Genomic DNA, 15,701 nt, shown 5'->3' with positions numbered 1-15,701 from the left:
GTTCATATACTGAGTAAAGCAGTGGGGCCATTAATTGACTCAGGCCATTAGATTTCAGAAACCTAATTTTTTTTTAACCACTAATCTAACATTGCCTCTTATCATATATAATACTAAACATTTTCCAACTGAAACTTCCACAAGCAGGAAAATGACTAAATATTACATGCTATATCCATGCCATGGAAGAAGTACAGTGACATCATATAGAAGAAATACAAATGGGAAGAACACAGAAACATTAGATCCACAGAAAGATTTCAAAGACATGTTGCTAAGTGAATAAAGCAAGTTGCACACAAACTGAAGTGTGGAGGCAGAATTTTGGCCTTCAGGTTCACCTCTGCCTGGTGTTACTCCCACAAATATGTTTCCTTACATGGCAAAGGGGACTTTGCAGATGTATTGAGTGCATCGAATCGGTTGACCTTAAAATAAAGGGATTCCTCTGAATTATCCATGTGGGCCCAATGTAAAAAACTCTTAAAAGCAGAGCTTTCTCCTGGCTGAGGGTAGAAGGGAAGTCAGAGATATTTAAAGCATGAGAAGAACTTGACACACTGGTGTTGCTTTGAAGTTAGAGGAGCTGTATCAAAAGACATGGCAGCCTCCAGTAGCTGAGGACAGCTCTTGGCCAATGGCCAGCAAGGAAACAAGGACTGCAAATCTACAGCTGCAAGGAACTGAATTCTGCCAACAGTCTAAATAAGCATTTTCTTCCTCCCAGTCTCCAGGTAAGAGCTAAGCCTGGCCAACATCTTCATTCCAGCCTTGTGAAACCAGAAAGTTAGAAACTAGTTGAGCCATGCCAGATCTCAGATCTATGTAAGTGTGAACTAATAAATTTATGCTGTTATAAGCCACTCTATTTATGGTGATTTATTATGCAGCAATAGAACATTAATACAACATGCAGTTTGATCCCTTTTTTTTTCAGTATCTGTGTGCTCATAAAAAGGTTTGAAAATGTACAGGAATAGGACTGGAAAGGTAAACACAGTATTGAAAATATATATAACTCTAGTCTTGAGGTTGCAGGAAGCAGATAAACAGTGGTCTTCACATTTAATTCCATATAGGCATTTAATAGTTGACTCTTTTATCAGCATGATGGATTTGTGTATGTATTATTTCAAAACAACAAAAGATAATGCTTTAAAGTATGGTGATTCCATTGAATTGGAAATCAATCATGATGTTTCTCTTTCAAACTGGTATTCTAAAATCAATCAAGATGCACAATATCATCAGTTCCTAGACACTAAAACAAATCAAGGTGAAAGAATTGCCCAAGGATTCATGGTTCCAAGTAACTGAATGATGAACAGTTACAGAAATCTGTTCCACTTGATCTTCTCAATACTCTTTCTGGTTGTTAAAGTACAGTCATGACCCCATGAGCCCAGTGATTTTTGCAAACCTACACAATCTGGACACTTATGAAACAAAATTAGAACCACCAGCTTTAATCCTATCCCTCACCTACAATTGAAAACTACCCTAACAGGGCGCCTGGGTGGCTCAGATGGTTAAGCGTCTGCCTTCGGCTCAGGTCATGATCCCGGGGTCCTGGGATCGAGTCCCGCATCGGGCTTCCTGCTCCTTGGGAGCCTGCTTCTCCCTCTGCCTCTCTCTCTCTGTCTCTGTCTCTCATGAATAAATAAATAAAATCTTTAAAAAAAAAAAAAAGAAAACTACCCTAACAAGATTGCTGAAAATTTGGCCAATATATCAGTGACAGAATCCATGGCAACATAACCAAAAGGCTACAGAAGCAAAGCAATTTCTGCCCATGGAATCTGCCAGCCCTAAAGAACCCCTTTCTACCTCCCTCCCCCTCTCCTTCCTTATCTTTTTCCCTCCTTTTCTTCCCTTCTGTTCTTGATGAGTCATTTTCCTAACCATTTGAATAAATGCAAAAATTTATAGAAAGACAATAAAATTTTATAGAATTTAAACAAGTAAAATATACATTTTTGGTATGACTATGAAATTCAAAGGATCCTATAGAGTTTATAAAAGTTAGTTCTTTTATTGTTAGTCATTTTCTCCAAGCATTCTAACATTTCAACTTCAACATCAAATATCCACTGCTTTTCAGTCAAAATCAGCTAACTGTAATTTGAGACATTTTCTATAATTTAGCTTATTCATATTTTAGAAAATCTCATGAGTAGAAAATATATGACTTAGAAAAAAAATGGACCTGCAGCAATTCGGTAATTACGTTTTTTTCAGCACAAAATGCAGATCTATGCTCTTCACATAAAACATAATGGGTGTTTAGAAGTCAAGGAGTCCACAGAGACACCACAAGGACTAAATATATTATCCTTAAAAACGAATTCTGTCATTTATGATTCATAGCCAACTCCTTAAGTAAAGTTACAGATTTTCAAATTATCCCATTGAGAGAGATAGAAGAGGAGAAAAGAAAAGGCCAGACTCACATCTGTCTCTGCAGCCAAGGAGTTGCAGTAATAACTAACTTTCTCAGTGGCTTGCTAAAAATGCTATTTTCATCTGTGTTTCCTAAAAGCACCTCTTTTGAAGAAAATCCACATATCATTTTACTTTACTGTATGCTGGAATGAAAAATAGATGCCCACTGTCAGCCAGCTATATTGATTACGAGTGAAAATGTGATCATTTTGCATTGACTTGCCCCAAAGCACTGCGTTCCATCAAAGCAGCAGAAGGAAATTAATGCTTTCATATCATGCCTAAGAAAAATATGAGATGTTGTTCACTTTGCCCTCTAGACAAAGAGGTATATGCAATAGCTGAAAGGTAATAGCTTTCAGAACATGAACTCGAGACTTTTATTAAAATCATCATTTAATGCACAAAAAATAATGAACCTACCACTATGGCATTTAAAGCAGCCATTTGCAGTCATTACCTCTTAGATCATAAGGTTTATTTTGTTAAAAGTCAGTAATTCTCAAATCAAAATTATGCCCTTGTTTCATCTAGATGATGTGTCTTAAGTGATAACTTCTTATAAATACATACCAATCAAACAGTGTGAAAGCAAAGAATTGGTCATGATAGGAATTATTTGTTTATATTTTATTTGACTTCTATTTTACCAACAAGACTATTGACTTTACTAGTCTTTATAGGACTCCTACGTTTGGCCCAGCACAACTCTTTAAATATATATGGATCTATAGCAGTTGGCTTGCATAATTATTTTATTTATTATGTCATCAGTGGTTACTATAATACTGACTTTAAAATAATGCAAAGGAATTGCATTTAAAAATTGCAAGTTCTAAATACCAACAATCATACTCATAACATGTAAAAATCTACAAACAGATATTTGACATTCTGGTGAATTTGTATTTTTGAAAATGTACCTAGCTTATCAATAATATCCTCTATGGAAGTATACACTCTATTTCTTAAAACAGATTTTGAAATTCAGTTCAAATTCCTAGAAGTAGAAATTCAATTTCAAATTTGCAAAATATTTGATGTAAAATTGTGGAGAAAATTGGAGACTATTTCTTTTTAATCCTGAATATTGTAATGAACCAAATGTTATGATATTATTCATACACATGTATATGATGATACTGGACCAGACACATATATATGAAGATAGTGAACCATACTCTTGAATATAAAGAGATACCCATTAGTTTGCCTCACCTTGGCAAACTAATGGGTAACTTTCAGCATGTCAAATAGTGCTATGTTCTTCTATGTATCAATAGATGAACTTTAGAGAATTTTTCTTCGTGGTTGTTCAGATTTCCAAGATGTCCTTGTGGAAATAAAAACAAGCTTAATTCACATCTTCTAGGTTACCAAACCCAGCTTACCCTTTTATTAGCTACGCGACTTTGGAAAATTTTGTTAATTTTTAAGCTAATATTTATCAAGGACTTATAGAAGGTCACCTTCTTTGTGAGATCCTCCTTGACACACTTTTATTTGTTTGTTTGTTTTGTTTTAATTCCCACTGTTAAACCTCCACTCTGATATGTCCTATCTTTCTTTCCTAATCAGAATACTTATCACCACCTGCCACATGCACACTTTCGGCTATTACAATGCTCACTAGAGAGTCTCCTTAGGCTTCAATAATATTTAGACTACGGCATGACATCGCAGAAACCCAGCTGTGCTGTAAGGTACTGAAGAACCACAGCTGACCAGCAAGGCAGCATCACAAACTTTTCTCCACAGAAGTCCCTGAAGCAATTCCTAGAACAGTTCCACTGTCCAGGGACCATCTGGGTACAAGGACATGAGGGGCAAGGGTTTTCCTAACTAATAGCTTCATATCTGAAAGAAGCCAGTATTTCTTTTAACAATTCTATGCCCACAGCACATAGGGATCCCACAACATACTAGAGTCATCACATTCACGAAAGCCCAAAATATGGCATTTCTAAAGCACTGGCATAGCTCCTGTGTATGTCCTACCAGTCCAGATTCAATTGCCTAACTCGGGGTCACTTTTCATCATAAATAATGTTGAATTATAGTTGACAATCTACGCTTATTAGGTTTCTAGGGGAACACTACTAGAGTGTGAACCCAAGGTCAGAGTCTCATGTTGCAGAGAAAGAGTTTTATTAAGTGTCTGCCCACAACTATTTTTCCTAATGTGTTTTGCACTGAAGGGTAAGTATGACGAAGGCAGAGAAGTTTGTATGTTTGTTCATACTGAATGTTGATTAACTAGTTTCTGTAATGATACCTGAGACACAAGTTGAATTGTCATATAAATAAATGTCTCAGTTTTCTTTTCTATAGAATGAAATAATACCTACTGTGCGGATAAAATGAGACAATACTTGAGAAACACTTAGCACAGAGCCTAACATATTTTTAATGCTCACAAAGTGCTAATTGTTATTATCTTCACTATTACTGTCAGTAATTTAAAGAAATTCAAAAAGACAAAAATCTAAAACAAATCAAATCAATGAAACCAAAAATAAATAAATGAACATGCCCAAATATATTAGTTTCCATTGTTAAACCATGCTCAAAATTCTCATATGTATTAGTAACCTTCTTGTTGGGGACAATTTAAACAAGATAGTATTATCTCTTTCTAGAATAATAACATAATTTCCCCATAAAATATATCCATTTCGGGTAGTTTTGTTTTTTTTTTTTTAAAGATTAGCCTGATGCTTTTTATTTTTCAAGTGCTTTTCTGTTGGGTATTCTTTTCACCCAATTTATGTTGGCTAATTTATGATCCCAAAGTTATTAATGAGTCATTTAGCCTGCAAGTGTGAGTCAGAATATTTTCTTAAAGTATAATTAATTATAAAGGTGGCCTAAGTAAACCTGAGATCTATAATGGAACATTGTTCAACATCACAGGATTCTCAGAACCTTATGACTGTCTACGAATATTCCAGCCATGTGTGTTACACATATGGGGAAACAATTACTTGTGGAGACCAGTCAATAAGGGTTCATTTTAGCTCCCTGGAGGAGAAGATAAATTTGTTATATTGAATGAAGACATTTCTTTAATACCTAGTAAAACTTCAGTTATCTATTACAATTTGATATACGTTCAGTTCAATGTTTGGTAAATTATTGTTCTAGAAAATTATTAACGCCATCAATATCTTCAAATTGATATTCTACATTTTTGTTTCTTCAGTTTCTATTCCTTATTTTGCTTATGTGTATTTTTGTGGTTTTTTTCTCATTAAATTTGTCAGGTGATTATCTTGTCTTTGTTTATACATTAGTGAGTCTTGGGGCACCTGGGTGGCTCAGTTGGTTAAGGATCCAATTCTTTATTTCAGCTCAGGTCATGATCTCAGGGTCATGAGATCAAGTATCCCATTGGGCTCCTCACAGAGCATAGAGCCTGCTTAAGATCCTCTCTCTCCCTCTCCCTTTGCCCCCAGTCCCCACTCGCATGCAAGTGTGCTCTCTCTCTCGGGGCGCCTGGGTGGCTCAGATGGTTAAGCGTCTGCTTTTGGCTCAGGTCATGATCACCGGGTTCTGCGATCAAGCCCCGCGTCGGCCTCCCTGCTCAGCGGGATGCCTGCTTCTCCCTCTCCCACTCTCCCTCTCTCTCTGTGTCTCTCTCTGTCAAATAAATAAATAAAATCTTTTTTAAAAAAAAGTGTGCTCTCTCTCTCTAAAATAAAAATAAAAATAAAAAATATATACATGAGTGAGTCTGTGTGTATGTGTGTGGTGTGTAGCAAACTGTGTGTCTTGTATATCACTGAGAGCATATTTGTGGTACACATATATACAGCATGGCATAAATAGTATACATTGTACTCTGGATGGAGTTTTATTTTTATCCCATAAATTTTGATACTCAATGAACCCATTATCTGAGATCCTATATAGCAAAGAATAGATTATTGCTGATGGATGGATAAAGAAGATGTGGTATGTATACACACACACACACACACACACACAGTGGAATATTAGTCATAAAATAGAATGAAATCTTGCCATTTGCAATGACATGGATAGAGCTAGAGAGTATTATGCTAAGCAAAATAAGTCAGTCAGAGAAAGACAAATACCATATGATTTCACTCATATGTGGGATTTAAGAAACAAAACAATCAAGCAAAAAGGAAAAAAAGAGAGAGAGAGAGAGAGACAAACCAAGAAACAGACTTTTAACTATAGAGAACAAACTCATGGTTACCAGTGGGGAGATGGATGGGGGAATGGATTAAATGGGTGATGGGAATTAAGGAATGTACTTGTGATGAGCACCAGGTGTTGTATGGAAGTGTTGAATCACCATGTTGTACACCCAAAACTAATATTACACTATATATTAGCTAACTGGAATTTAAATAAAATCCTTTAAAAAAGAATAGACTATTGCTTCCTTCACAAATAAACAACCACTGAATTTTTATTTTTATTATTTGGGTTACAATTTGGGTCAAAATGGTAGGGGTCAGCTCAACACACACTTATTTATCTTACTTAGTGTTGCAGGGATGTTCCCAAAAATGTTTTTTTTCTTTTGTAATTACTCTTTCATTTTTCATTAGTAACAAATTTTTATTATTGAAAATAAAAATCATTTGTTTCTCTCCAGTACTTCATTAATTTTCCCTGTTATACAATGAGTCTTTTTTTGTTCACAAATCATAATTTGCCTCAGCTTATTAAATTTTATTCACAGTCTTAATTATTACTTATATCCCATGTGTTCTGATGTCAACTTAAGAAACAAAGTTATATGTTTGGATCATTCTTTTCTGTCCACCATATTAACTTCTCCTTTTGCATATTTTGCATTTTAGTCTCCTCCCCACTCCTCTAACATTATGGAAGAGCTTAAGTGTGCCTGCTGTATCTTCTTCCTACAATTTAATTCCACTTCTTATTACTTTTCATGTTGGCATTAAGCCTGTGATTATTGTTTACATCGTATAATTTTTACTGCCACCTAATAGCTCACTTTATATCAATCTGTTGTCTATTTCATCTATTTTATTTCAAGAACTCCAACTTAGCTGAATTTTATTGACATTACAAAGCATCTATAATTTACTTTTTATTTTCAGAAGAAGGATTTCCTTCAGTATCTTGAAGGTGGTATTTTTTAAGCATGTTGTTTGATTTATGGTTTCCCTTGCTCACCTATCTATTTACCCTTAGATGAGCAATGTTATACAGTCTCCTTGTTTGGTAACAGAGGCTAAATGGATTCTCCTTTGTGGAATTTTGTAGGCTTCACTGTACCGTGGATATAATGTGATAGTCTGGAGAAGACTTAATTCTTCTTGCTAGATAGAAATGGAGCATCCATCTCCCAAGAATCTTTTCAGCCTAGTTTTTTTTCACTATTGACTCTACGTCTTTGGAAATAAACAAAAATCCCCAGTGTATTTTTTATTTAGTGGCATTGTGTTTGGGGGGGAGTTGTTCCAGAAAAGATTAATGAGGGTTGCTTGCTATTGAGGATTATGAGTGCTTTCCTCCATTCATCTGGTCACTGAAAGTCTTTTCCTTGTAAGGTAGGTACACTGAATTGACAACTTTGAGGGACTCTCCTTCAGATTTTTTTTTTTGAGGGGTCCATTTGTTTGTTTATTTCTTTAGATTTGTGTGTGTGCATATGTCCGTGAGTGTGTGTATTTACATTTTTCAGTGCATTTCTACCATTCTTCCTCAGGGCTTCCACATGTCTGTGGTTATTAGAAATTTTTTTTGGCATCTGGCATATATTTGGCCAATAACTTTTAATTTCTTCACAAATCTGAGCAGTAAAATCAGAGACCTTAGATTGCTGGTCTCTTAACCAGAAAGCCCCACTGATATTTCTAACTATGTTGTTGTAAATTCTTATACTCATGAAGCTGACCAAGATAGGCTGTGAAAGAGACATTCATCTTAAAAGCTGATAAACAAAATAGTGTAAAATGTCATTTTATTCCAAAATTATCACTATCACTCTTTGTACTGTATTTTTCTCCTATATGGTCACTTATATCTCTAATGTAAACATTCATACAAATAAAAATACATATTATGGCTTTTTCTCCTTAATTAAAATAGAAAAGCCACCATGAGAGAAAGCCCCAACTGGGTATTTTAGAACATTAACTGTTGAAAAAATTCCCATTTGAATTTTTGGGAGGAATTATAAAGGAGGACCTTTATCTTTTTAAAAAAAATTACAAAAAGCTTATATAACTATATAATGATACACATCCTAATATATTATGCCTTATATTATATATTATGTATGCATCTATAATGATTATATATAATATATTGTGTATAATACATTATAAATATTATTTTTCAAGCTGGCCTATATGAGCTTTCCATAAATATTTGCCATATGCATGTCTGACAGAAAGGAAATCTTATGAATAATCAATGCCAAAATCTCTTCTTGGCGGGCACAGATAATTTATTTTAAAATGCTATTTTAATGTCTACTTGTTATAGAGAAGAAAGGGCACGCAGAACGCAAGGCACATAAATACAAGATTGATCACATATAAAAACAAATGAGGATGCAAGCTGATGACATCAGGGACTTTCCATACACTAAATTTTATGATGGACAGAATTTATAACATTTACATAAAGGCAACAGAAACACAATGATGATTACACAAGGAGACAAATATAAAGACCAGAAAACTCAAATCAACTGTCTTTGTTCAAATCAAATTTACATCTCAAAAGTATCCCAAAACAGGCTTAATCAACCATGTTTTACTCAACAGAAAAGGGGGAATAAGTTTTCTACATTTGGGCTGCAATGCAAAATACCTTCATAAGTAGCATGATAAATAAAAAGTGATTTGAGGAAGATGTTTTTAAGAATGCAAAAATGAAAGTCTTCAGTGATTTCTATCTAGAAAATACTCTAAATTGCTCTTTTGTCAAAGTTGTCTGAGTCACTGAATACGTCTGCATTTACTAATTTTCAAAATGGGCAAAGAACTCTTAATATCAGTTCTTTGGGAAATAGTCTCACAGATTAAATATGACCTGATAAGTATTCTTTAAAAAAAAAAAGATTTTATTTATATATTTGAGAGTAAGAGAGAGAAAACAGAGAGAGTGAGAGCACGACTAGGGGGAGGGACAGATGGAGAGGGTGAAGCAGACTCTCTGCTGAGCAGGAGGCACCATGCTGGGCTTGATCCCAAAACCCTGGGATCACGACCCAAGTGGAAGGCAGACGCCAACCAACTGAGCCACCCAGGCGCAGAAATCAAGTTCAAAAGGTATGCATATGGGTACCTGATCACTTACCTGGGGGTACCCAGATAAACTTTAGCAAAGAGGAGATGACTGCATTAAGAAAATATAAATCAGATTTCCTAATTCTTTAATTTAGGGCAAGCAGTTATGGCACTAGCCATTGTTTTTGATCTGAAAAATCAAATCACACAGCTATTAAAGAGAAAAGAGTTTATCAGATTCTGTAATGATTAGATAGCTATTTAGAATCAATGACAGAAAAATAAAGGGGGAGCTGGATTTTCTTACTCACTTCTATCATCAAGCTAGCAGTGAAATGACTTGAGAGTTTGGACAACTCAAAATAATTTATACACACATACACATTTTAATTTAAAAATTGTATTTCTTGGAGAAGTTTTAGGTTCACAGTAAAATTGAGTGGAAAGTACAGAGTTCCCACATACCTCCTGTCCACACATGTACATAAGTTCCATCAATATCAACATCTCCCACAAGTGGCACATTTGTTACAGTTGATGAACCTACATGGACACAACACTGTTATTCAAAATTCATAGTTTATATTACGATTCACTCTAGGTATTGTATACTCTAGGGGTTTTGACAAATATATAATGGCATTTATCCACCATTGTAGGATATATAGAATAGTTTAACTGCTCTAAAAATTCTGTGTTCCACCTATTCATCTCTTCCCTGCCCACTCTGATGATCACCAATCTTTTTACTGTCTCTGTAGTTTTGCCTTTTCCAGAATTCATAAAGTTGGAATCATATAGTATACAGCCTTTTCAGGTTGGCTTATTTCACTTAATAATATGCATTTAAGGTTCCCCCATGTCTTTTAATGGCTTGATAGCCCATTTCTTTTTTGTGCTGAATAATATTCCATTGTCTGGAAATACCACAGTTTATTAATGCATTCATCTACTGAAGGACATCTTGGTTGCTTCCAAGATTCTGCAACCATAAATAAAAGTACTATAAACATCTGTGAAAATTTTTGCGTAGATATAATTTTTCAGCTCCTTTGGATAAATATCAAGGAACATGATTGCTGGATTGTATGATAGGAAAAGGTTTACTTTTGTAAGAAACTGCCAAACTGTCTTCCAAAGTGGCTATACCATTTTGCATTGTCACCAGCAAGGAATGAAACTTCCTTTTGCTCCACATCCTTATCAGCATTTTGCATTGTTAGCATTCCAGATTTGGATCATTCTTATCAGTATGTAGTTTCTTACTGTTGTTCTAATTTGCAATTCCCCAATAACACGTGATGTTGAATATCTTTTGAATATCTTTTCCTATGCTTACTTGACATTTTCTTTGTGTGTTATCTGCTCGGGTCTTTTGCCTGTTTTTAAATCAGGTGGTTCATTTCCTTACTGTTGAGTTTTAAGAGTTCTTTGTGTATTTGACCAATAGTCCTTTGTCATATGTTTTTTTTGCAAATATTTTCTTCCAGTCTGTGGCTTATCATCTCATTCTCTTGTCATTATCTTTTCGAAAGTTTTTAATTTTAATTAAGTCTAACTAATCAATTATTTCTTCCATGTATCATACCTTTGGTGTTGTAGCTAAAAAGTCCTCACCATACCCAAGGTCATCTAGATTTTATTCTAACTTTCTAGGAATTTTGTTTCACATTTAGGTCTATTATCCATTTGAGTTGATTTTGGGGAAGGACATTAGGTCTGGTCAAGATTTTTTGGCCAGTTCTTGAAACATGATTTGTTATAAAGGCTATTTGTGCTCCGTTGTATTACCTTGACTTCTTTGATAAAGATCTATAATGTTGTCTATAATCATGGAGGTCTATATTTGGGTTCTCTATTCTGTTCCATTGATTTATCTATTTTTTCACTAATACCAATACCATAATTTTTGGTTACCATAGGTTTGTATTAAGTCTTGAAGGCAGGTAGTGTCAATCCTCCAATTTTATTCTTCCTAAACATATTGTAAAATAGTCTGTCTTTTTTGGGGTGCTAACATAAATGATAATGTGCTTTTAATTTCAAATCCCGCTTGTGCATTTCTGGTATATAGGAAAGCAATTGACTTTTGTATGTTAACCTTTTATCCTGCAACTTTGCCATAATCACTTACTAGTTCCAGGAGAAGATTTTGGTTGTTATTGATTTTTTTCAGTTTTTTTACATAGTCATGTTACCTGTAATACATGTTTATTTCTTCCTCCCCAATATGTAAACCCTCTCATTTCCTTTTTTTGTCTGATTGCATTAGCTAGGAATTCTAGTACATTGTTAAAAATCAATAGTGGCAATGGATATCCTGTACTTATTCTTGATCTTGGTGGAAAAGCTTTGAGTTTTTCACCAGTAAGTATGACATTAGCAGTGGATTCTTTGTAGATACTCATTATCAAAGTTAAGGAAATTTCCCTCTATTCCTAGTTTACTGAGAGTTTTTATCATGGCTGTGTGTTGAATTTTGTCAAAAGCTTTTTCTGCATATATTGATACAATCATATGATTTTTTTTTTAAATCTAAATCTGTTAATATGATGGATTATACTAATTGACTTAGAATGTTTAACCAACCTTGCAGACCTCAGATAAATCTCATTGGTCATGTTGCATAATTCTTTTTATGGATTGTTGAATTCATTTGTTAAGTTTTGTTGAGAGTTTTTGCATCCATATTAATGGAAACATATTGGTCTATAGTTTTCTTATAATATCTTTGTCTAAATTTGCTATTAGGGTAATACTGGCTTCATAGGATGAATAACAAAGTATTACCTGTGTGTGTCTTGATCTTCCTAGTAAGACTTGGAGAACTGATATAATTTCTTCCTTCTGTTTGATAGAATTTACCAGCACATCTGGGCCTGGTGCTTTATGTTTTGGATAGTTACTAATTACTGACATAATTTATTTAAAAGCTATAGTCTTATTCAGACTATTTCTTTTTGTATGAGTTATAGCAACTCATGTCTCCCAAGGAATTGGTCTATATCATCTAGGTTATCAAATTTGTAGACATAGAGCTGTTCACAGTATTCCTTTATTATCATTTTAATGTTCATGAAATCTGTGGTGATGCATTTTTTATTTCTGGTATTAGTAATCCATGTCTCCCCTCTCTCTCTCCCTCTCCCTCTCTCTAGGTAACCTACCTAGGAGTTTTTATTGATCTTTTCAAAGAACCAGCTTTTGATTGTTGTCTCTATTGATTTTCTATTTTCAATTCCATTGATTTCTGTTCTAATTTTTATAATTTCTTTCCTTCTTTCTACTTTGGGATTGAATTTGTACTTCTTTTTCAAGTTTACTAAGGTAGAAGCTTATTGATTTTAGATCTTTCTTCATCTCATATATGCATTCAATGCTATAAATTTCCCTCTAAGCACTGCTTTCACTGCATTTCACAAATTTTGATAAGTTGTATTTTCATTTTCATTATTTAAAAACATTTATTAGTTTCTCTCAAGATTTATTCTTTGATTTATGTGTTTAGAAATATGTAGTTTAATCTCAAAGTATTTTGGATTTTCCAGCTATTTTTCTGTTGTCTATCTATTTTAATTCCATTGTGGGCTGAAAGCAGACATTGTATGATTCTTATCTTAAATTTCTTATGGTGTGTGACTCAGAGTGTGGTATAGCTTGGTGAATGTTCCATGTGAGCTTGAGAAAAATGTGTAATCTGCAGTTGTTGGATGAAGTATTCTATATGACATAGATATATAGCTAGAGATCAATTATGTCCAGTTGATTGATAGTGCTGTTGAGTTCAGCTATGTTCTTACTGAATTTTTGCCTATTGTATATGTCCATTTCTGATAAAGTGGGTCTTAAAGACTCCAACTATAATAGTGGATTCATGTATTTCTCCTTGCAGTTCTATCAGTTTTTGCCTTATGCACTTTGACCCTCTTTGTTAAGCACACACACATTAAGGAATTTTTTGTTTATTTGTTTTGGTTTGTTTTTGTTTTTGTTTTTCTTATTATTATGTTATATTAATCACCATACATTACATCATTAGTTTTTGATGTAGTGTTCCATGATTCATTGTTTGTGTAAAACAACCAGTGCTCCATGCAGTACGGATTATTGACTTCTTTATCCTATATAATGCCCCTCTTTATCCCAGGTAATTTGCCTTGCTCTGAAGTCTGCTCTATCTGAAATTAATATAGGTACTCCTGCTTTCTTTCTTTCTTTCTTTCTTTTTTTTTTTTGACAGAGCCTGCCGCAGGTTTATTTGTACAAAAAGCAAAGGAAGATACCAGTCCCATACAGATAGAAGCCCAGGGGTCACACCAGTCCTTCTGTCCTCACACTGGCAGACACAAGCCTCCACACTGGAGCCTTTGTGGGGGCCTGGGCACCTTTGGGAGCTTGAGCTGCAGCAGGAACAGGAGCTGGAGCCGGAGCCGGAGCCGGAGCTGGAGCCGCAGTCTGAGCCTTGGTTTGAGCCTTGGCCTTGGACTGTGCCCAGCAGAGCCTGAGACCCTTGGCAATGCAGGCACGAGCACGTTTCCCAAGCTTGGGGTGAGAGATGTAGGCAAGTCGAATGAGCTTGCAGCTTGACCTCCTTGGGCTTGACAAGGGCCTTGATAGCTTCGGCACATACACTCATGGCCTTGGTGTTGTTGGCCTGCATCTTCTTTAGGCCCTTCTTGTTGTGCTTCTTGGCAAAGCGCATGTTCCTCAAGGACTTGGGGTCTACCCCCTTAAGAGATTTGTATCTTTGTGACTGGGGTTTCTTGATGCCATTTCTGTGCCATTTTCATGACTGGTTGTGCATGGTGTGGTTCTTGGACTTGGCCATGTCTGCACCAAAGACTGCAGGTCCCAAAGCCCTGCTTTCTTTTGATTAGTGTTAGCATGTCTCTATCCCTTTATCTCTAATCCATATGTGTCAATATTTAAAATGGGTTTCTTGCAAATAACATATAATTGGGTCTTGTTTTTGGATACACTCTGAATATTATTGTATTTAGTTCATTGATATTTAAGGTGATTATTACAATTATTGAATTAATACCTACCATATTTATTACTGTTTTGTATTTGTTGCCTTTGTTCTTTGTCCCCATTTTTGTCTTCCACACTTTCTCTGTCGTTCATGGTTTTAATCAAACATTTATATGATTCCATTTTCTCTCCTTTCCCAACATATCAATTATACTTTTTGTACTGTTTTTTGGTGGTTGCCCTAGAGTTTGCCATATATATTTGCAACTAATCTAAGCTCACTTTCAAATAACACTATACCACTTCATGTGTAGTAAGAGTACCTTACAACAAAAAATATTTCCAATTCCTTCCTCTCATCCCTTGTATCATTGCCATTATTCAATTCATTTCATTTATACATAAGAATACTTATACATTAGAATACTTCATTGCTATTATTCAAATATTTCATTGCTATTATTATTTTGAACAATCAAATACTTCATAATCGAATACTTCAAATACTTCATTGCTATTATTATTTTGAACAATCTGTTATCTGATAGATTAAGAATAAGAAAGGTAAATGTTTTTTTATTTTACCTTCACTTATTCTTTTTCAAATGCTCTTCCTTTCTTTATGTAGTTCCAAGTTTCTGACCTATGTCATATTTCTTCTCTCTAAAGAGCTTATTTTAACATTTCTCACAAGATAGATCCTTTTTTTTATTTTGAGAAAATTTTTATTTCTCCTTTACTTTGAAGCATAATTTCACATGGTACAGAATGCTGGGTTGGTGGGTTTTATCTCTCATCACTTATGTTTCATTTCACTCTCTTCTTACTTGCATGGTTTCTGAAGAGAAGTCAGATGTAATTCTTTATGTCTCTATAGGTGTTTTTCCCCCCTTCTAGTGTCTTTCATTTTTTTTTCTAATCTTTGCTTTTCTGAAGTTTGAATGATTTGCTTAGGTATAGGGTGTATGAGGGTGTTTTTTTTTTTTCTTTTTTCGTTCTTTACTTCTTCATTTTTTGATGCTTAATGCTTTCTGAGAATCC

The 15,701-nt window shown here is 34.5% G+C and overlaps 1 pseudogene across 1 annotated transcript; it reads right to left on the bottom strand.

Annotated features, from left to right (window-relative positions):
• Window positions 1–13,917: 13,917 nt before the first annotated feature.
• Window positions 13,918–14,520, bottom strand: LOC123834580 (large ribosomal subunit protein eL29-like; annotated as a pseudogene). Its single transcript, XR_010406536.1, has one exon. The product of XR_010406536.1 is annotated as a large ribosomal subunit protein eL29-like (transcript).
• Between the last annotated feature and the right edge of the window lie 1,181 nt (window positions 14,521–15,701).

The sequence above is a fragment of the Mirounga angustirostris genome, unplaced genomic scaffold (assembly GCF_029215605.1).
Source record: "Mirounga angustirostris isolate CCGP_5_RB_7025 unplaced genomic scaffold, mMirAng1.0.hap1 SCAF_1, whole genome shotgun sequence".
Classification (NCBI taxonomy): domain Eukaryota; kingdom Metazoa; phylum Chordata; class Mammalia; order Carnivora; family Phocidae; genus Mirounga; species Mirounga angustirostris.
The sequence above is the reverse complement of the archived record's forward strand: the minus strand, read 5'-3'. Positions and strand labels throughout refer to the sequence as shown.